Raw genomic sequence first — 21,870 nt, forward strand, 5'->3', positions numbered from 1 at the left:
GATCAAATTGATCTACCCAAGCCGATGCAGAATCTAAAAGAAAGGAGACAGAAAGCAGACATTTACGGATAGGGTGGTGATTTAAGTGGACTATATTTTTTCCTGGTCCTCCAGTCCACGTTGAGGGAATAACGGGCCAGGTATCCAATCACCAAGACGATGACTAGTAAGCAGACTCCGGCGTAGATGGCATAGCTGATGGGGCTCTTGAGGTATGAGAGGATGGTCTCAGTAATGGATGGACCATGTTGAAGCCTCTCCTCTTCATCCTCTTGTGTAGGAAGTTTCTCTACTGAAGCCCAATGAAACTCTATCTGCATTTGATCGCCGAATGTTGTCCGCATCACTGAAAAATAGAAGATAAATCAAAGTAAATAAGGCGATAAGAAGAAAATTGTCTTCAGAATAAGCAGAAGAATTATCAGAAAGAGTTCTTTACAGTAAGAGCAGATAATAGAACTTTCGGATGATTATATCATCATCTTCATCAAAGATCTCGCAGGCATATGTCCCTTTATGGCTGACTCTTGTTGGCTTTAGCAAGACAAACAGGTCTTCGCCAGTGTGGATATCCTTAAAGTAGCTTAAATCAGTGACGTTCATCTGAAAACAATGATGACATCAGAAAGACATTAGTCACATGTGAAGTATAAACTGCAGCAGTAACAGGGGCAGGAATGGGGACATTGCTATTTGTATGTCTATAGTATAGGTAGAACTTGATGACTTACATTTTTGGCATATTTCCAGACCACTTTTAGTTTATCTGGCAGGATGAATGAGGCCCCGCAATAGATGTTGGTCGTATCCAATTCATTCAGGTTTCAACTGAAAAGAAAGAGAAGAGAAACGGTATTTTTCACTGTCTTTACATATTGGGCCATTTTTTGATCAAATTGATCTACCCAAGCCGGTGCAGAAGCTAAAAGAAAGGAGACAGAAAGCAGACATTTACTATTGATGCATCAACAGAAATTGGAGAAATTCTTGAGATTTCAGGAACTTACATGATTTGTCAAATTTCTGGACTTCTTTTTTAACTTTTTAGATACTTACGAACGAAATCCGTCTGTGAAAAGGCTGCAAAGAGAAGAGACATGAGGATTATGAGATGACATGTTCTATGTACAAGATGGAGGAGCCATAAGAAATAGAAGCAGGTCATAGTTATCTATTGAGATGCCATTCAGGGGGTCAAAACCCAAGTTGAGCCTCTGGAGGCATTCTTCAGGCCCCATCTTTCCCAGCGAGACGGCATGTTGACAAATGCTGGCTCTGTCTGCTGGTGTGGTGAAGCATCGTAGGCAGGATCTTACAACCTCCACTCCACATACAACGACTATAAGCTGCAGCAGCAGTTTATAGGAATGGAAGAATCTCATGACTGTCGTCACAAAAAAATCACTTCAGAGTTTGCGGATAGGGTGGTGATTTAAGTGGACTATATTTTTTCCTGGTCCTCCAGTCCACGTTGAGGGAATAACGGGCCAGGTATCCAATCACCAAGACGATGACTAGTAAGCAGACTCCGGCGTAGATGGCTTAGCTGATGGGGCTCTTGAGATATGAGAGGATGATCTCAGTAATGGATGGACCATGTTCTAGCCTCTCCTCTTCATCCTCTTGTGTAGGAAGTTTCTCTACTGAAGCCCAATGAAACTCTATCTGCATTTGATCGCCGAATGTTGTCCGCATCACTGAAAAATAGAAGATAAATCAAAGTAAATAAGGCGATAAGAAGAAAATTGTCTTCAGAATAAGCAGAATTATCAGAAAGAGTTCTTTACAGTAAGAGCAGATAATAGAACTTTCGGATGATTATATCATCATCTTCATCAAAGATCTCGCAGGCGTATGTCCCTTTATGGCTGAGTCTTGTTGGCTTTAGCAAGACAAACAGGTCTTCGCCAGTGTGGATATCCTTAAAGTTGCTTAAATCGGTGACGTTCATCTGAAAACATTGATGACATCAGAAAGACATTAGTCACATGTGGAGTATAAACTGCAGCAGTAACAGGGGCAGGAATGGGGACATTGCTATTTGTATGTCTATAGTATAGGTAGAACTTGATGACTTACATTTTTGGCATATTTCCAGACCACTTTTAGTTTATCTGGCAGGATGAATGAGGCCCCGCAATAGATGTTGGTCGTATCCAATTCATTCAGGTTTCAACGGAAAAGAAAGAGAAGAGAAACGGTGTTTTTCACTGTCTTTACATATTGGGCCATTTTTTGATCAAATTGATCTACCCAAGCCGGTGCAGAAGCTAAAAGAAAGGAGACAGAAAGCAGACATTTACTATTGATGCATCAACAGAAATTGGAGAAATTCTTGAGATTTCAGGAACTTACATGATTTGTCAAATTTCTGGACTTCTTTTTTAACTTTTTAGATACTTACGAACGAAATCCGTCTGTGAAAAGGCTGCAAAGAGAAGAGACATGAGGATTATGAGATGACATGTTCTATGTACAAGATGGAGGAGCCATAAGAAATAGAAGCAGGTCATAGTTATCTATTGAGATGCCATTCAGGGGGTCAAAACCCAAGTTGAGCCTCTGGAGGCATTCTTCAGGCCCCATCTTTCCCAGCGAGACGGCATGTTGACAAATGCTGGCTCTGTCTGCTGGTGTGGTGAAGCATCGTAGGCAGGATCTTACAACCTCCACTCCACATACAATGACTATAAGCTGCAGCAGCAGTTTATAGGAATGGAAGAATCTCATGACTGTCGTCACAAAAAAATCACTTCAGAGTTTGCGGATAGGGTGGTGATTTAAGTGGACTATATTTTTTCCTGGTCCTCCAGTCCACGTTGAGGGAATAACGGGCCAGGTATCCAATCACCAAGACGATGACAAGTAAACAGACTCCGGCGTAGATGGCTTAGCTGATGGGGCTCTTGAGATATGAGAGGATGATCTCAGTAATGGATGGACCATGTTCTAGCCTCTCCTCTTCATCCTCTTGTGTAGGAAGTTTCTCTACTAAAGCCCGTTGAAACTCCATCTGCATTTGATCGCCGAATGTTGTCCGTATCACTGAAAAATAGAAGATAAATCTAAGTAAATAAGGCGATAAGAAGAAAATTGTCTTCAGAATAAGCAGAAGAATTATCAGAAAGAGTTCTTTACAGTAAAAGCAGATAATAGAACTTTTGGATGATTATATCATCATCTTCATCAAAGATCTCGCAGGCGTATGTCCCTTTATGGCTGAGTCTTGTTGGCTTTAGCAAGGCAAACAGGTATTCGCCAGTGTGGATATCCTTAAAGTAGCTTAAATCGGTGACGTTCATCTGAAAACATTGATGACATCAGAAAGACATTAGTCACATGTGGAGTATAAACTGCAGCAGTAAAAGGGGCAGGAATGGGGACATTGCTATTTGTATATCTATAGAATAGGTTGAATTTGATGACTTATATTTTTGGCATATTTCCAGACCACTTTTAGGTTATCTGGCAGGATGAATGAGGCCCCGCAATAGATGTTGGTCGTATCCAATTCATTTACTTTTAAGGTTTCAACTGAAAAGAAAGAGAAGAGAAACGGTGTTTTTTGTGTCTTTACATATTGGGCCATTTTTTGATCAAATTGATCTACCCAAGCCAATGCAGAAGCTAAAAGAAAGGAGACAGAAAGCAGACATTTACTATTGATGCATCAACAGAAATTGGAGAAATTCTTGAGATTTCAGGAACTTACATGATTTGATTTACCTCTCTCTCTGTTTTTTATTCCCAGGCCTTCAAAAAGCTGCCAGAGCCTTCACATGCAGCCGCTGTGCCGAGGAGGATTGCCAGCTCCCCGTGGCTTGTCCCAGTAAGATCATTTCTATTCTCACTTCTTATATAAAGCTTTTCGGTTTTTGCCGTTGTGTTTGACCACCGTTTCTCTTCTATTTCTTTTCAGTTGAAACCTTAAAAGTAAATGAAGGTCTGAGGCAAATGAGGATCCCCACACATATATATCATAGAGGTCATATACATGGTCCTGTCTAATGGATGATACTGCCTGATCAATACTCACCACATGGAAGACTGCATTGTGCCGGAGGATGACCTGAAGGAAGGAATTGGAGACAGTTAAGAATAACCAATGGCGTGTATGGGGGAGGGGAGATGATACAGATAATATATTCTATATATTCTCTATCTGGTAACCATTACACACTTACTTGTTGGACGGTTTTTCACTATCTTTACATATTGGGCCATTTTTTGATCAAATTGATCTACCCAAGCCGATGCAGAATCTAAAAGAAAGGAGACAGAAAGCAGACATTTACGGATAGGGTGGTGATTTAAGTGGACTATATTTTTTCCTGGTCCTCCAGTCCACGTTGAGGGAATAACGGGCCAGGTATCCAATCACCAAGACGATGACTAGTAAGCAGACTCCAGCGTAGATGGCATAGCTGATGGGGCTCTTGAGATATGAGAGGATGGTCTCAGTAATGGATGGACCATGTTGAAGCCTCTCCTCTTCATCCTCTTGTGTAGGAAGTTTCTCTACTAAAGCCCGTTGAAACTCCATCTGCATTTGATCGCCGAATGTTGTCCGTATCACTGAAAAATAGAAGATAAATCTAAGTAAATAAGGCGATAAGAAGAAAATTGTCTTCAGAATAAGCAGAAGAATTATCAGAAAGAGTTTTTTACAGTAAAAGCAGATAATAGAACTTTCAGATGATTATATCATCATCTTCATCAAAGATCTCGCAGGCGTATGTCCCTTTATGGCTGAGTCTTGTTGGCTTTAGCAAGACAAACAGGTCTTCGCCAGTGTGGATATCCTTAAAGTAGCTTAAATCGGTGACGTTCATCTGAAAACATTGTTGACATAAGAAAGACATTAGTCACATGTGGAGTATAAACTGCAGCAGTAAAAGGGGCAGGAATGGGGACATTGCTATTTGTATATCTATAGAATAGGTTGAACTTGATGACTTATATTTTTGGCATATTTCCAGACCACTTTTAGGTTATCTGGCAGGATGAATGAGGCCCCGCAATAGATGTTGGTCGTATCCAATTCATTTACTTTTAAGGTTTCAACTGAAAAGAAAGAGAAGAGAAACGGTGTTTTTTGTGTCTTTACATATTGGGCCATTTTTTGATCAAATTGATCTACCCCAGCCAATGCAGAAGCTAAAAGAAAGGAGACAGAAAGCAGACATTTACTATTGATGCATCAACAGAAATTGGAGAAATTCTTGAGATTTCAGGAACTTACATGATTTGATTTGCCTCTCTCTCTGTTTTTTATTCCCAGGCCTTCAAAAAGCTGCCAGAGCCTTCACATGCAGCCGCTGTGCCGAGGAGGATTGCCAGCTCCCCGTGGCTTGTCCCAGTAAGATCATTTCTATCCTCACTTCTTATACAAAGCTTTTGGGTTTTTGCCGTTGTTTTTGACCACCGTTTCTCTTCTCTTTCTTTTCAGTTGAAACCTTAAAAGTAAATGAAGGTCTGAGGTAAATGAGGATCCCCACACATATATATCATAGAGGTCATATACATGGTCCTGTCTAATGGATGATACTGCCTGATCAATACTCACCACATGGAGGACTGCATTGTGCCAGAGGATGACCTGATGGAAGGAATTGGAGACAGTTAAGAATAACCAATGGCGTGTATGGGGGAGGGGAGATGATACAGATAATATATTCTATATATTCTCTATCTGGTAACCATTACACACTTACTTGTTGCACGGTTTTTCACTGTCTTTACATATTGGGCCATTTTTTGATCAAATTGATCTACCCAAGCCGATGCAGAATCTAAAAGAAAGGAGACAGAAAGCAGACATTTACGGATAGGGTGGTGATTTAAGTGGACTATAGTTTTTCCTGGTCCACCAGTCCACGTTGAGGGAATAACGGGCCAGGTATCCAATCACCAAGACGATGACTAGTAAGCAGACTCCGGCGTAGATGGCATAGCTAATGGGGCTCTTGAGGTATGAGAGGATGGTCTCAGTAATGGATGGACCATGTTGAAGCCTCTCCTCTTCATCCTCTTGTGTAGGAAGTTTCTCTACTGAAGCCCAATGAAACTCTATCTGCATTTGATCGCCGAATGTTGTCCGCATCACTGAAAAATAGAAGATAAATCAAAGTAAATAAGGCGATAAGAAGAAAATTGTCTTCAGAATAAGCAGAAGAATTATCAGAAAGAGTTCTTTACAGTAAGAGCAGATAATAGAACTTTCGGATGATTATATCATCATCTTCATCAAAGATCTCGCAGGCATATGTCCCTTTATGGCTGACTCTTGTTGGCTTTAGCAAGACAAACAGGTCTTCGCCAGTGTGGATATCCTTAAAGTAGCTTAAATCAGTGACGTTCATCTGAAAACAATGATGACATCAGAAAGACATTAGTCACATGTGAAGTATAAACTGCAGCAGTAACAGGGGCAGGAATGGGGACATTGCTATTTGTATGTCTATAGTATAGGTAGAACTTGATGACTTACATTTTTGGCATATTTCCAGACCACTTTTAGTTTATCTGGCAGGATGAATGAGGCCCCGCAATAGATGTTGGTCATATCCAATTCATTCAGGTTTCAACTGAAAAGAAAGAGAAACTGTGTTTTTCACTGTCTTTACATATTGGGCCATTTTTTGATCAAATTGATCTACCCAAGCTGGTGCAGAAGCTAAAAGAAAGCAGACAGAAAGCAGACATTTACGAGCTTGAAAAAGTATATTTTGTATACGAAACAGCTGTCGCCCGGTTGCTGAGCGTGCCTCCTCCCGCTTTTAAAACTTTGTATGGACATTCTTCAATAAAGTTTCAACTTTTTACGCTATTTTTGGTGAGTGCCAAGCAATTCTTTCTATTTATTTTTTCATTTACTATTGATGCATCAACAGAAATTGGAGAAATTGAGATTTCAGGAACTTACATGATTTGTCAAATTTCTGGACTTCTTTTTTAACTTTCTAGATACTTACGAACGAAATCCCTCTGTGAAAAGGCTGCAAATAGAAGAAACATGAGGATTATGAGATGACATGTTCTATGTACAAGATGGAGGAGCCATAAGAAATAGAAGTAGGTCATAGTTATCTATTGAGATGCCATTCAGGGGGTCAAAACCCAAGTTGAGTTCAGGCCCCATCTTTCCCAGCGAGACGGCATGTTGACAAATGCTGGCTCTGTCTGCTGGTGTGGTGAAGCATCGTAGGCAGGATCTTACAACCTCCGCTCCACATACAATGACTATAAGCTGCAGCAGCAGTTTATAGGAATGGAAGAATCTCATGACTGTCGTCACAAAAAAATCACTTCAGAGTTTGCGGATAGGGTGGTGATTTAAGTGGACTATATTTTTTCCTGGTTCTCCAGTCCACGTTGAGGGAATAACGGGCCAGGTATCCAATCACCAAGACGATGACTAGTAAGCAGACTCCGGCGTAGATGGCATAGCTGATGGGGCTCTTGAGGTATGAGAGGATGGTCTCAGTAATGGATGGACCATGTTGAAGCCTCTCCTCTTCATCCTCTTGTGTAGGAAGTTTCTCTACTGAAGCCCAATGAAACTCTATCTGCATTTGATCGCCGAATGTTGTCCGCATCACTGAAAAATAGAAGATAAATCAAAGTAAATAAGGCGATAAGAAGAAAATTGTCTTCAGAATAAGCAGAAGAATTATCAGAAAGAGTTCTTTACAGTAAGAGCAGATAATAGAACTTTCGGATGATTATATCATCATCTTCATCAAAGATCTCGCAGGCATATGTCCCTTTATGGCTGACTCTTGTTGGCTTTAGCAAGACAAACAGGTCTTCGCCAGTGTGGATATCCTTAAAGTAGCTTAAATCAGTGACGTTCATCTGAAAACAATGATGACATCAGAAAGACATTAGTCACATGTGAAGTATAAACTGCAGCAGTAACAGGGGCAGGAATGGGGACATTGCTATTTGTATGTCTATAGTATAGGTAGAACTTGATGACTTACATTTTTGGCATATTTCCAGACCACTTTTAGTTTATCTGGCAGGATGAATGAGGCCCCGCAATAGATGTTGGTCGTATCCAATTCATTCAGGTTTCAACTGAAAAGAAAGAGAAGAGAAACGGTATTTTTCACTGTCTTTACATATTGGGCCATTTTTTGATCAAATTGATCTACCCAAGCCGGTGCAGAAGCTAAAAGAAAGGAGACAGAAAGCAGACATTTACTATTGATGCATCAACAGAAATTGGAGAAATTCTTGAGATTTCAGGAACTTACATGATTTGTCAAATTTCTGGACTTCTTTTTTAACTTTTTAGATACTTACGAACGAAATCCGTCTGTGAAAAGGCTGCAAAGAGAAGAGACATGAGGATTATGAGATGACATGTTCTATGTACAAGATGGAGGAGCCATAAGAAATAGAAGCAGGTCATAGTTATCTATTGAGATGCCATTCAGGGGGTCAAAACCCAAGTTGAGCCTCTGGAGGCATTCTTCAGGCCCCATCTTTCCCAGCGAGACGGCATGTTGACAAATGCTGGCTCTGTCTGCTGGTGTGGTGAAGCATCGTAGGCAGGATCTTACAACCTCCACTCCACATACAACGACTATAAGCTGCAGCAGCAGTTTATAGGAATGGAAGAATCTCATGACTGTCGTCACAAAAAAATCACTTCAGAGTTTGCGGATAGGGTGGTGATTTAAGTGGACTATATTTTTTCCTGGTCCTCCAGTCCACGTTGAGGGAATAACGGGCCAGGTATCCAATCACCAAGACGATGACTAGTAAGCAGACTCCGGCGTAGATGGCTTAGCTGATGGGGCTCTTGAGATATGAGAGGATGATCTCAGTAATGGATGGACCATGTTCTAGCCTCTCCTCTTCATCCTCTTGTGTAGGAAGTTTCTCTACTGAAGCCCAATGAAACTCTATCTGCATTTGATCGCCGAATGTTGTCCGCATCACTGAAAAATAGAAGATAAATCAAAGTAAATAAGGCGATAAGAAGAAAATTGTCTTCAGAATAAGCAGAATTATCAGAAAGAGTTCTTTACAGTAAGAGCAGATAATAGAACTTTCGGATGATTATATCATCATCTTCATCAAAGATCTCGCAGGCGTATGTCCCTTTATGGCTGAGTCTTGTTGGCTTTAGCAAGACAAACAGGTCTTCGCCAGTGTGGATATCCTTAAAGTTGCTTAAATCGGTGACGTTCATCTGAAAACATTGATGACATCAGAAAGACATTAGTCACATGTGGAGTATAAACTGCAGCAGTAACAGGGGCAGGAATGGGGACATTGCTATTTGTATGTCTATAGTATAGGTAGAACTTGATGACTTACATTTTTGGCATATTTCCAGACCACTTTTAGTTTATCTGGCAGGATGAATGAGGCCCCGCAATAGATGTTGGTCGTATCCAATTCATTCAGGTTTCAACGGAAAAGAAAGAGAAGAGAAACGGTGTTTTTCACTGTCTTTACATATTGGGCCATTTTTTGATCAAATTGATCTACCCAAGCCGGTGCAGAAGCTAAAAGAAAGGAGACAGAAAGCAGACATTTACTATTGATGCATCAACAGAAATTGGAGAAATTCTTGAGATTTCAGGAACTTACATGATTTGTCAAATTTCTGGACTTCTTTTTTAACTTTTTAGATACTTACGAACGAAATCCGTCTGTGAAAAGGCTGCAAAGAGAAGAGACATGAGGATTATGAGATGACATGTTCTATGTACAAGATGGAGGAGCCATAAGAAATAGAAGCAGGTCATAGTTATCTATTGAGATGCCATTCAGGGGGTCAAAACCCAAGTTGAGCCTCTGGAGGCATTCTTCAGGCCCCATCTTTCCCAGCGAGACGGCATGTTGACAAATGCTGGCTCTGTCTGCTGGTGTGGTGAAGCATCGTAGGCAGGATCTTACAACCTCCACTCCACATACAATGACTATAAGCTGCAGCAGCAGTTTATAGGAATGGAAGAATCTCATGACTGTCGTCACAAAAAAATCACTTCAGAGTTTGCGGATAGGGTGGTGATTTAAGTGGACTATATTTTTTCCTGGTCCTCCAGTCCACGTTGAGGGAATAACGGGCCAGGTATCCAATCACCAAGACGATGACAAGTAAACAGACTCCGGCGTAGATGGCTTAGCTGATGGGGCTCTTGAGATATGAGAGGATGATCTCAGTAATGGATGGACCATGTTCTAGCCTCTCCTCTTCATCCTCTTGTGTAGGAAGTTTCTCTACTAAAGCCCGTTGAAACTCCATCTGCATTTGATCGCCGAATGTTGTCCGTATCACTGAAAAATAGAAGATAAATCTAAGTAAATAAGGCGATAAGAAGAAAATTGTCTTCAGAATAAGCAGAAGAATTATCAGAAAGAGTTCTTTACAGTAAAAGCAGATAATAGAACTTTTGGATGATTATATCATCATCTTCATCAAAGATCTCGCAGGCGTATGTCCCTTTATGGCTGAGTCTTGTTGGCTTTAGCAAGGCAAACAGGTATTCGCCAGTGTGGATATCCTTAAAGTAGCTTAAATCGGTGACGTTCATCTGAAAACATTGATGACATCAGAAAGACATTAGTCACATGTGGAGTATAAACTGCAGCAGTAAAAGGGGCAGGAATGGGGACATTGCTATTTGTATATCTATAGAATAGGTTGAATTTGATGACTTATATTTTTGGCATATTTCCAGACCACTTTTAGGTTATCTGGCAGGATGAATGAGGCCCCGCAATAGATGTTGGTCGTATCCAATTCATTTACTTTTAAGGTTTCAACTGAAAAGAAAGAGAAGAGAAACGGTGTTTTTTGTGTCTTTACATATTGGGCCATTTTTTGATCAAATTGATCTACCCAAGCCAATGCAGAAGCTAAAAGAAAGGAGACAGAAAGCAGACATTTACTATTGATGCATCAACAGAAATTGGAGAAATTCTTGAGATTTCAGGAACTTACATGATTTGATTTACCTCTCTCTCTGTTTTTTATTCCCAGGCCTTCAAAAAGCTGCCAGAGCCTTCACATGCAGCCGCTGTGCCGAGGAGGATTGCCAGCTCCCCGTGGCTTGTCCCAGTAAGATCATTTCTATTCTCACTTCTTATATAAAGCTTTTCGGTTTTTGCCGTTGTGTTTGACCACCGTTTCTCTTCTATTTCTTTTCAGTTGAAACCTTAAAAGTAAATGAAGGTCTGAGGCAAATGAGGATCCCCACACATATATATCATAGAGGTCATATACATGGTCCTGTCTAATGGATGATACTGCCTGATCAATACTCACCACATGGAAGACTGCATTGTGCCGGAGGATGACCTGAAGGAAGGAATTGGAGACAGTTAAGAATAACCAATGGCGTGTATGGGGGAGGGGAGATGATACAGATAATATATTCTATATATTCTCTATCTGGTAACCATTACACACTTACTTGTTGGACGGTTTTTCACTATCTTTACATATTGGGCCATTTTTTGATCAAATTGATCTACCCAAGCCGATGCAGAATCTAAAAGAAAGGAGACAGAAAGCAGACATTTACGGATAGGGTGGTGATTTAAGTGGACTATATTTTTTCCTGGTCCTCCAGTCCACGTTGAGGGAATAACGGGCCAGGTATCCAATCACCAAGACGATGACTAGTAAGCAGACTCCAGCGTAGATGGCATAGCTGATGGGGCTCTTGAGGTATGAGAGGATGGTCTCAGTAATGGATGGACCATGTTGAAGCCTCTCCTCTTCATCCTCTTGTGTAGGAAGTTTCTCTACTAAAGCCCGTTGAAACTCCATCTGCATTTGATCGCCGAATGTTGTCCGTATCACTGAAAAATAGAAGATAAATCTAAGTAAATAAGGCGATAAGAAGAAAATTGTCTTCAGAATAAGCAGAAGAATTATCAGAAAGAGTTTTTTACAGTAAAAGCAGATAATAGAACTTTCAGATGATTATATCATCATCTTCATCAAAGATCTCGCAGGCGTATGTCCCTTTATGGCTGAGTCTTGTTGGCTTTAGCAAGACAAACAGGTCTTCGCCAGTGTGGATATCCTTAAAGTAGCTTAAATCGGTGACGTTCATCTGAAAACATTGTTGACATAAGAAAGACATTAGTCACATGTGGAGTATAAACTGCAGCAGTAAAAGGGGCAGGAATGGGGACATTGCTATTTGTATATCTATAGAATAGGTTGAACTTGATGACTTATATTTTTGGCATATTTCCAGACCACTTTTAGGTTATCTGGCAGGATGAATGAGGCCCCGCAATAGATGTTGGTCGTATCCAATTCATTTACTTTTAAGGTTTCAACTGAAAAGAAAGAGAAGAGAAACGGTGTTTTTTGTGTCTTTACATATTGGGCCATTTTTTGATCAAATTGATCTACCCCAGCCAATGCAGAAGCTAAAAGAAAGGAGACAGAAAGCAGACATTTACTATTGATGCATCAACAGAAATTGGAGAAATTCTTGAGATTTCAGGAACTTACATGATTTGATTTGCCTCTCTCTCTGTTTTTTATTCCCAGGCCTTCAAAAAGCTGCCAGAGCCTTCACATGCAGCCGCTGTGCCGAGGAGGATTGCCAGCTCCCCGTGGCTTGTCCCAGTAAGATCATTTCTATCCTCACTTCTTATACAAAGCTTTTGGGTTTTTGCCGTTGTTTTTGACCACCGTTTCTCTTCTCTTTCTTTTCAGTTGAAACCTTAAAAGTAAATGAAGGTCTGAGGTAAATGAGGATCCCCACACATATATATCATAGAGGTCATATACATGGTCCTGTCTAATGGATGATACTGCCTGATCAATACTCACCACATGGAGGACTGCATTGTGCCAGAGGATGACCTGATGGAAGGAATTGGAGACAGTTAAGAATAACCAATGGCGTGTATGGGGGAGGGGAGATGATACAGATAATATATTCTATATATTCTCTATCTGGTAACCATTACACACTTACTTGTTGCACGGTTTTTCACTGTCTTTACATATTGGGCCATTTTTTGATCAAATTGATCTACCCAAGCCGATGCAGAATCTAAAAGAAAGGAGACAGAAAGCAGACATTTACGGATAGGGTGGTGATTTAAGTGGACTATAGTTTTTCCTGGTCCACCAGTCCACGTTGAGGGAATAACGGGCCAGGTATCCAATCACCAAGACGATGACTAGTAAGCAGACTCCGGCGTAGATGGCATAGCTAATGGGGCTCTTGAGGTATGAGAGGATGGTCTCAGTAATGGATGGACCATGTTGAAGCCTCTCCTCTTCATCCTCTTGTGTAGGAAGTTTCTCTACTGAAGCCCAATGAAACTCTATCTGCATTTGATCGCCGAATGTTGTCCGCATCACTGAAAAATAGAAGATAAATCAAAGTAAATAAGGCGATAAGAAGAAAATTGTCTTCAGAATAAGCAGAAGAATTATCAGAAAGAGTTCTTTACAGTAAGAGCAGATAATAGAACTTTCGGATGATTATATCATCATCTTCATCAAAGATCTCGCAGGCATATGTCCCTTTATGGCTGACTCTTGTTGGCTTTAGCAAGACAAACAGGTCTTCGCCAGTGTGGATATCCTTAAAGTAGCTTAAATCAGTGACGTTCATCTGAAAACAATGATGACATCAGAAAGACATTAGTCACATGTGAAGTATAAACTGCAGCAGTAACAGGGGCAGGAATGGGGACATTGCTATTTGTATGTCTATAGTATAGGTAGAACTTGATGACTTACATTTTTGGCATATTTCCAGACCACTTTTAGTTTATCTGGCAGGATGAATGAGGCCCCGCAATAGATGTTGGTCATATCCAATTCATTCAGGTTTCAACTGAAAAGAAAGAGAAACTGTGTTTTTCACTGTCTTTACATATTGGGCCATTTTTTGATCAAATTGATCTACCCAAGCTGGTGCAGAAGCTAAAAGAAAGCAGACAGAAAGCAGACATTTACGAGCTTGAAAAAGTATATTTTGTATACGAAACAGCTGTCGCCCGGTTGCTGAGCGTGCCTCCTCCCGCTTTTAAAACTTTGTATGGACATTCTTCAATAAAGTTTCAACTTTTTACGCTATTTTTGGTGAGTGCCAAGCAATTCTTTCTATTTATTTTTTCATTTACTATTGATGCATCAACAGAAATTGGAGAAATTGAGATTTCAGGAACTTACATGATTTGTCAAATTTCTGGACTTCTTTTTTAACTTTCTAGATACTTACGAACGAAATCCCTCTGTGAAAAGGCTGCAAATAGAAGAAACATGAGGATTATGAGATGACATGTTCTATGTACAAGATGGAGGAGCCATAAGAAATAGAAGTAGGTCATAGTTATCTATTGAGATGCCATTCAGGGGGTCAAAACCCAAGTTGAGTTCAGGCCCCATCTTTCCCAGCGAGACGGCATGTTGACAAATGCTGGCTCTGTCTGCTGGTGTGGTGAAGCATCGTAGGCAGGATCTTACAACCTCCGCTCCACATACAATGACTATAAGCTGCAGCAGCAGTTTATAGGAATGGAAGAATCTCATGACTGTCGTCACAAAAAAATCACTTCAGAGTTTGCGGATAGGGTGGTGATTTAAGTGGACTATATTTTTTCCTGGTTCTCCAGTCCACGTTGAGGGAATAACGGGCCAGGTATCCAATCACCAAGACGATGACTAGTAAGCAGACTCCGGCGTAGATGGCATAGCTGATGGGGCTCTTGAGGTATGAGAGGATGGTCTCAGTAATGGATGGACCATGTTGAAGCCTCTCCTCTTCATCCTCTTGTGTAGGAAGTTTCTCTACTGAAGCCCAATGAAACTCTATCTGCATTTGATCGCCGAATGTTGTCCGCATCACTGAAAAATAGAAGATAAATCAAAGTAAATAAGGCGATAAGAAGAAAATTGTCTTCAGAATAAGCAGAAGAATTATCAGAAAGAGTTCTTTACAGTAAGAGCAGATAATAGAACTTTCGGATGATTATATCATCATCTTCATCAAAGATCTCGCAGGCATATGTCCCTTTATGGCTGACTCTTGTTGGCTTTAGCAAGACAAACAGGTCTTCGCCAGTGTGGATATCCTTAAAGTAGCTTAAATCAGTGACGTTCATCTGAAAACAATGATGACATCAGAAAGACATTAGTCACATGTGAAGTATAAACTGCAGCAGTAACAGGGGCAGGAATGGGGACATTGCTATTTGTATGTCTATAGTATAGGTAGAACTTGATGACTTACATTTTTGGCATATTTCCAGACCACTTTTAGTTTATCTGGCAGGATGAATGAGGCCCCGCAATAGATGTTGGTCGTATCCAATTCATTCAGGTTTCAACTGAAAAGAAAGAGAAGAGAAACGGTATTTTTCACTGTCTTTACATATTGGGCCATTTTTTGATCAAATTGATCTACCCAAGCCGGTGCAGAAGCTAAAAGAAAGGAGACAGAAAGCAGACATTTACTATTGATGCATCAACAGAAATTGGAGAAATTCTTGAGATTTCAGGAACTTACATGATTTGTCAAATTTCTGGACTTCTTTTTTAACTTTTTAGATACTTACGAACGAAATCCGTCTGTGAAAAGGCTGCAAAGAGAAGAGACATGAGGATTATGAGATGACATGTTCTATGTACAAGATGGAGGAGCCATAAGAAATAGAAGCAGGTCATAGTTATCTATTGAGATGCCATTCAGGGGGTCAAAACCCAAGTTGAGCCTCTGGAGGCATTCTTCAGGCCCCATCTTTCCCAGCGAGACGGCATGTTGACAAATGCTGGCTCTGTCTGCTGGTGTGGTGAAGCATCGTAGGCAGGATCTTACAACCTCCACTCCACATACAACGACTATAAGCTGCAGCAGCAGTTTATAGGAATGGAAGAATCTCATGACTGTCGTCACAAAAAAATCACTTCAGAGTTTGCGGATAGGGTGGTGATTTAAGTGGACTATATTTTTTCCTGGTCCTCCAGTCCACGTTGAGGGAATAACGGGCCAGGTATCCAATCACCAAGACGATGACTAGTAAGCAGACTCCGGCGTAGATGGCTTAGCTGATGGGGCTCTTGAGATATGAGAGGATGATCTCAGTAATGGATGGACCATGTTCTAGCCTCTCCTCTTCATCCTCTTGTGTAGGAAGTTTCTCTACTGAAGCCCAATGAAACTCTATCTGCATTTGATCGCCGAATGTTGTCCGCATCACTGAAAAATAGAAGATAAATCAAAGTAAATAAGGCGATAAGAAGAAAATTGTCTTCAGAATAAGCAGAATTATCAGAAAGAGTTCTTTACAGTAAGAGCAGATAATAGAACTTTCGGATGATTATATCATCATCTTCATCAAAGATCTCGCAGGCGTATGTCCCTTTATGGCTGAGTCTTGTTGGCTTTAGCAAGACAAACAGGTCTTCGCCAGTGTGGATATCCTTAAAGTTGCTTAAATCGGTGACGTTCATCTGAAAACATTGATGACATCAGAAAGACATTAGTCACATGTGGAGTATAAACTGCAGCAGTAACAGGGGCAGGAATGGGGACATTGCTATTTGTATGTCTATAGTATAGGTAGAACTTGATGACTTACATTTTTGGCATATTTCCAGACCACTTTTAGTTTATCTGGCAGGATGAATGAGGCCCCGCAATAGATGTTGGTCGTATCCAATTCATTCAGGTTTCAACGGAAAAGAAAGAGAAGAGAAACGGTGTTTTTCACTGTCTTTACATATTGGGCCATTTTTTGATCAAATTGATCTACCCAAGCCGGTGCAGAAGCTAAAAGAAAGGAGACAGAAAGCAGACATTTACTATTGATGCATCAACAGAAATTGGAGAAATTCTTGAGATTTCAGGAACTTACATGATTTGTCAAATTTCTGGACTTCTTTTTTAACTTTTTAGATACTTACGAACGAAATCCGTCTGTGAAAAGGCTGCAAAGAGAAGAGACATGAGGATTATGAGATGACATGTTCTATGTACAAGATGGAGGAGCCATAAGAAATAGAAGCAGGTCATAGTTATCTATTGAGATGCCATTCAGGGGGTCAAAACCCAAGTTGAGCCTCTGGAGGCATTCTTCAGGCCCCATCTTTCCCAGCGAGACGGCATGTTGACAAATGCTGGCTCTGTCTGCTGGTGTGGTGAAGCATCGTAGGCAGGATCTTACAACCTCCACTCCACATACAATGACTATAAGCTGCAGCAGCAGTTTATAGGAATGGAAGAATCTCATGACTGTCGTCACAAAAAAATCACTTCAGAGTTTGCGGATAGGGTGGTGATTTAAGTGGACTATATTTTTTCCTGGTCCTCCAGTCCACGTTGAGGGAATAACGGGCCAGGTATCCAATCACCAAGACGATGACAAGTAAACAGACTCCGGCGTAGATGGCTTAGCTGATGGGGCTCTTGAGATATGAGAGGATGATCTCAGTAATGGATGGACCATGTTCTAGCCTCTCCTCTTCATCCTCTTGTGTAGGAAGTTTCTCTACTAAAGCCCGTTGAAACTCCATCTGCATTTGATCGCCGAATGTTGTCCGTATCACTGAAAAATAGAAGATAAATCTAAGTAAATAAGGCGATAAGAAGAAAATTGTCTTCAGAATAAGCAGAAGAATTATCAGAAAGAGTTCTTTACAGTAAAAGCAGATAATAGAACTTTTGGATGATTATATCATCATCTTCATCAAAGATCTCGCAGGCGTATGTCCCTTTATGGCTGAGTCTTGTTGGCTTTAGCAAGGCAAACAGGTATTCGCCAGTGTGGATATCCTTAAAGTAGCTTAAATCGGTGACGTTCATCTGAAAACATTGATGACATCAGAAAGACATTAGTCACATGTGGAGTATAAACTGCAGCAGTAAAAGGGGCAGGAATGGGGACATTGCTATTTGTATATCTATAGAATAGGTTGAATTTGATGACTTATATTTTTGGCATATTTCCAGACCACTTTTAGGTTATCTGGCAGGATGAATGAGGCCCCGCAATAGATGTTGGTCGTATCCAATTCATTTACTTTTAAGGTTTCAACTGAAAAGAAAGAGAAGAGAAACGGTGTTTTTTGTGTCTTTACATATTGGGCCATTTTTTGATCAAATTGATCTACCCAAGCCAATGCAGAAGCTAAAAGAAAGGAGACAGAAAGCAGACATTTACTATTGATGCATCAACAGAAATTGGAGAAATTCTTGAGATTTCAGGAACTTACATGATTTGATTTACCTCTCTCTCTGTTTTTTATTCCCAGGCCTTCAAAAAGCTGCCAGAGCCTTCACATGCAGCCGCTGTGCCGAGGAGGATTGCCAGCTCCCCGTGGCTTGTCCCAGTAAGATCATTTCTATTCTCACTTCTTATATAAAGCTTTTCGGTTTTTGCCGTTGTGTTTGACCACCGTTTCTCTTCTATTTCTTTTCAGTTGAAACCTTAAAAGTAAATGAAGGTCTGAGGCAAATGAGGATCCCCACACATATATATCATAGAGGTCATATACATGGTCCTGTCTAATGGATGATACTGCCTGATCAATACTCACCACATGGAAGACTGCATTGTGCCGGAGGATGACCTGAAGGAAGGAATTGGAGACAGTTAAGAATAACCAATGGCGTGTATGGGGGAGGGGAGATGATACAGATAATATATTCTATATATTCTCTATCTGGTAACCATTACACACTTACTTGTTGGACGGTTTTTCACTATCTTTACATATTGGGCCATTTTTTGATCAAATTGATCTACCCAAGCCGATGCAGAATCTAAAAGAAAGGAGACAGAAAGCAGACATTTACGGATAGGGTGGTGATTTAAGTGGACTATATTTTTTCCTGGTCCTCCAGTCCACGTTGAGGGAATAACGGGCCAGGTATCCAATCACCAAGACGATGACTAGTAAGCAGACTCCAGCGTAGATGGCATAGCTGATGGGGCTCTTGAGGTATGAGAGGATGGTCTCAGTAATGGATGGACCATGTTGAAGCCTCTCCTCTTCATCCTCTTGTGTAGGAAGTTTCTCTACTAAAGCCCGTTGAAACTCCATCTGCATTTGATCGCCGAATGTTGTCCGTATCACTGAAAAATAGAAGATAAATCTAAGTAAATAAGGCGATAAGAAGAAAATTGTCTTCAGAATAAGCAGAAGAATTATCAGAAAGAGTTTTTTACAGTAAAAGCAGATAATAGAACTTTCAGATGATTATATCATCATCTTCATCAAAGATCTCGCAGGCGTATGTCCCTTTATGGCTGAGTCTTGTTGGCTTTAGCAAGACAAACAGGTCTTCGCCAGTGTGGATATCCTTAAAGTAGCTTAAATCGGTGACGTTCATCTGAAAACATTGTTGACATAAGAAAGACATTAGTCACATGTGGAGTATAAACTGCAGCAGTAAAAGGGGCAGGAATGGGGACATTGCTATTTGTATATCTATAGAATAGGTTGAACTTGATGACTTATATTTTTGGCATATTTCCAGACCACTTTTAGGTTATCTGGCAGGATGAATGAGGCCCCGCAATAGATGTTGGTCGTATCCAATTCATTTACTTTTAAGGTTTCAACTGAAAAGAAAGAGAAGAGAAACGGTGTTTTTTGTGTCTTTACATATTGGGCCATTTTTTGATCAAATTGATCTACCCCAGCCAATGCAGAAGCTAAAAGAAAGGAGACAGAAAGCAGACATTTACTATTGATGCATCAACAGAAATTGGAGAAATTCTTGAGATTTCAGGAACTTACATGATTTGATTTGCCTCTCTCTCTGTTTTTTATTCCCAGGCCTTCAAAAAGCTGCCAGAGCCTTCACATGCAGCCGCTGTGCCGAGGAGGATTGCCAGCTCCCCGTGGCTTGTCCCAGTAAGATCATTTCTATCCTCACTTCTTATACAAAGCTTTTGGGTTTTTGCCGTTGTTTTTGACCACCGTTTCTCTTCTCTTTCTTTTCAGTTGAAACCTTAAAAGTAAATGAAGGTCTGAGGTAAATGAGGATCCCCACACATATATATCATAGAGGTCATATACATGGTCCTGTCTAATGGATGATACTGCCTGATCAATACTCACCACATGGAGGACTGCATTGTGCCAGAGGATGACCTGATGGAAGGAATTGGAGACAGTTAAGAATAACCAATGGCGTGTATGGGGGAGGGGAGATGATACAGATAATATATTCTATATATTCTCTATCTGGTAACCATTACACACTTACTTGTTGCACGGTTTTTCACTGTCTTTACATATTGGGCCATTTTTTGATCAAATTGATCTACCCAAGCCGATGCAGAATCTAAAAGAAAGGAGACAGAAAGCAGACATTTACGGATAGGGTGGTGATTTAAGTGGACTATAGTTTTTCCTGGTCCACCAGTCCACGTTGAGGGAATAACGGGCCAGGTATCCAATCACCAAGACGATGACTAGTAAGCAGACTCCGGCGTAGATGGCATAGCTAATGGGGCTCTTGAGGTATGAGAGGATGGTCTCAGTAATGGATGGACCATGTTGAAGCCTCTCCTCTTCATCCTCTTGTGTAGGAAGTTTCTCTACTGAAGCCCAATGAAACTCTATCTGCATTTGATCGCCGAATGTTGTCCGCATCACTGAAAAATAGAAGATAAATCAAAGTAAATAAGGCGATAAGAAGAAAATTGTCTTCAGAATAAGCAGAAGAATTATCAGAAAGAGTTCTTTACAGTAAGAGCAGATAATAGAACTTTCGGATGATTATATCATCATCTTCATCAAAGATCTCGCAGGCATATGTCCCTTTATGGCTGACTCTTGTTGGCTTTAGCAAGACAAACAGGTCTTCGCCAGTGTGGATATCCTTAAAGTAGCTTAAATCAGTGACGTTCATCTGAAAACAATGATGACATCAGAAAGACATTAGTCACATGTGAAGTATAAACTGCAGCAGTAACAGGGGCAGGAATGGGGACATTGCTATTTGTATGTCTATAGTATAGGTAGAACTTGATGACTTACATTTTTGGCATATTTCCAGACCACTTTTAGTTTATCTGGCAGGATGAATGAGGCCCCGCAATAGATGTTGGTCATATCCAATTCATTCAGGTTTCAACTGAAAAGAAAGAGAAACTGTGTTTTTCACTGTCTTTACATATTGGGCCATTTTTTGATCAAATTGATCTACCCAAGCTGGTGCAGAAGCTAAAAGAAAGCAGACAGAAAGCAGACATTTACGAGCTTGAAAAAGTATATTTTGTATACGAAACAGCTGTCGCCCGGTTGCTGAGCGTGCCTCCTCCCGCTTTTAAAACTTTGTATGGACATTCTTCAATAAAGTTTCAACTTTTTACGCTATTTTTGGTGAGTGCCAAGCAATTCTTTCTATTTATTTTTTCATTTACTATTGATGCATCAACAGAAATTGGAGAAATTGAGATTTCAGGAACTTACATGATTTGTCAAATTTCTGGACTTCTTTTTTAACTTTCTAGATACTTACGAACGAAATCCCTCTGTGAAAAGGCTGCAAATAGAAGAAACATGAGGATTATGAGATGACATGTTCTATGTACAAGATGGAGGAGCCATAAGAAATAGAAGTAGGTCATAGTTATCTATTGAGATGCCATTCAGGGGGTCAAAACCCAAGTTGAGTTCAGGCCCCATCTTTCCCAGCGAGACGGCATGTTGACAAATGCTGGCTCTGTCTGCTGGTGTGGTGAAGCATCGTAGGCAGGATCTTACAACCTCCGCTCCACATACAATGACTATAAGCTGCAGCAGCAGTTTATAGGAATGGAAGAATCTCATGACTGTCGTCACAAAAAAATCACTTCAGAGTTTGCGGATAGGGTGGTGATTTAAGTGGACTATATTTTTTCCTGGTC

At 40.5% G+C, this 21,870-nt stretch overlaps 15 pseudogenes; all 15 read right to left on the reverse strand.

Moving 5' to 3' along the window:
• Positions 1-62: 62 nt before the first annotated feature.
• Positions 63-1,382, reverse strand: LOC142219160 (sperm acrosome membrane-associated protein 6-like; annotated as a pseudogene).
• Positions 1,383-1,401: 19 nt separating this feature from the next.
• On the reverse strand, positions 1,402-2,730 carry LOC142219161 (sperm acrosome membrane-associated protein 6-like; annotated as a pseudogene).
• Positions 2,731-2,749: 19 nt separating this feature from the next.
• LOC142219162 (uncharacterized) lies at positions 2,750-4,224 on the reverse strand (annotated as a pseudogene).
• A 67-nt stretch (positions 4,225-4,291) lies between these two features.
• LOC142219163 (uncharacterized) lies at positions 4,292-5,754 on the reverse strand (annotated as a pseudogene).
• A 67-nt stretch (positions 5,755-5,821) lies between these two features.
• Positions 5,822-7,285, reverse strand: LOC142219164 (sperm acrosome membrane-associated protein 6-like; annotated as a pseudogene).
• A 19-nt stretch (positions 7,286-7,304) lies between these two features.
• On the reverse strand, positions 7,305-8,636 carry LOC142219165 (sperm acrosome membrane-associated protein 6-like; annotated as a pseudogene).
• A 19-nt stretch (positions 8,637-8,655) lies between these two features.
• Positions 8,656-9,984, reverse strand: LOC142219166 (sperm acrosome membrane-associated protein 6-like; annotated as a pseudogene).
• Positions 9,985-10,003: 19 nt separating this feature from the next.
• Positions 10,004-11,478, reverse strand: LOC142219167 (uncharacterized; annotated as a pseudogene).
• Positions 11,479-11,545: 67 nt separating this feature from the next.
• Positions 11,546-13,008, reverse strand: LOC142219168 (uncharacterized; annotated as a pseudogene).
• Positions 13,009-13,075: 67 nt separating this feature from the next.
• LOC142219169 (sperm acrosome membrane-associated protein 6-like) lies at positions 13,076-14,539 on the reverse strand (annotated as a pseudogene).
• A 19-nt stretch (positions 14,540-14,558) lies between these two features.
• On the reverse strand, positions 14,559-15,890 carry LOC142219170 (sperm acrosome membrane-associated protein 6-like; annotated as a pseudogene).
• A 19-nt stretch (positions 15,891-15,909) lies between these two features.
• LOC142219171 (sperm acrosome membrane-associated protein 6-like) lies at positions 15,910-17,238 on the reverse strand (annotated as a pseudogene).
• Positions 17,239-17,257: 19 nt separating this feature from the next.
• LOC142219172 (uncharacterized) lies at positions 17,258-18,732 on the reverse strand (annotated as a pseudogene).
• Positions 18,733-18,799: 67 nt separating this feature from the next.
• LOC142219173 (uncharacterized) lies at positions 18,800-20,262 on the reverse strand (annotated as a pseudogene).
• A 67-nt stretch (positions 20,263-20,329) lies between these two features.
• On the reverse strand, positions 20,330-21,793 carry LOC142219174 (sperm acrosome membrane-associated protein 6-like; annotated as a pseudogene).
• Positions 21,794-21,870: the final 77 nt, after the last annotated feature.

Source organism: Leptodactylus fuscus, chromosome 10 (genome assembly GCF_031893055.1).
Source record: "Leptodactylus fuscus isolate aLepFus1 chromosome 10, aLepFus1.hap2, whole genome shotgun sequence".
NCBI lineage: Eukaryota > Metazoa > Chordata > Amphibia > Anura > Leptodactylidae > Leptodactylus > Leptodactylus fuscus.